At 34.8% G+C, this 557-nt stretch overlaps 1 non-coding gene across 1 annotated transcript; it reads left to right on the forward strand.

Moving 5' to 3' along the window:
• The first annotated feature begins 36 nt into the window (after positions 1–36).
• LOC111734994 lies at positions 37–139 on the forward strand. The gene has a single exon (XR_002778645.1). It is a non-coding gene; the product is annotated as a U6 spliceosomal RNA (small nuclear RNA).
• Positions 140–557: the final 418 nt, after the last annotated feature.

Consider the following 557-nt stretch of genomic DNA (forward strand, 5'->3'; position numbering starts at 1 on the left):
AGAGGAAGGAAAATTCTAGCAAAGAATATATTATGTTTGCTTTGGTAGCACATGTAGTAAAATTGGAACGATACAGAGAAGATTAGCATGGTCCCCGCACAAGGATGACACACAAATTCGTGAAGTGTTCCATACTTTTCTATTGTTGAGAGATGGTCAAAGGAATGGTGAGTATGGCATAGGGAATGTAGTCAGCAGTAATGCAATGGTTATATATAGAGCCGGATGGGTAATAGAGTAATCGGGGGAATCATTTCATAAACTATATAAATGTCTAACCACTGTACTGTGTAGTTGAAATTAATAATAAAATAAAATGCAAAAAAAAAGAGTACATTAGCAAGCAAGTTATAATATTTGAGAGGTAACATATCATTAGCAAAGAGTACTGATGATGCACTTATTACTTATAATGTCATGGCTCTTGGAAACCTGTCTGCATTGAAATTATATAATATATTTTCTTGCCCCCTTAGTTCCTTTTAGCCTTCATTTCATGCCGCTGCTGATTATATCATTACTCTTGACACTGCATCATCCATCATGAATACTGGTTT

The sequence above is a fragment of the Pteropus vampyrus genome, unplaced genomic scaffold, assembly GCF_000151845.1.
Source record: "Pteropus vampyrus isolate Shadow unplaced genomic scaffold, Pvam_2.0 Scaffold11196, whole genome shotgun sequence".
Classification (NCBI taxonomy): domain Eukaryota; kingdom Metazoa; phylum Chordata; class Mammalia; order Chiroptera; family Pteropodidae; genus Pteropus; species Pteropus vampyrus.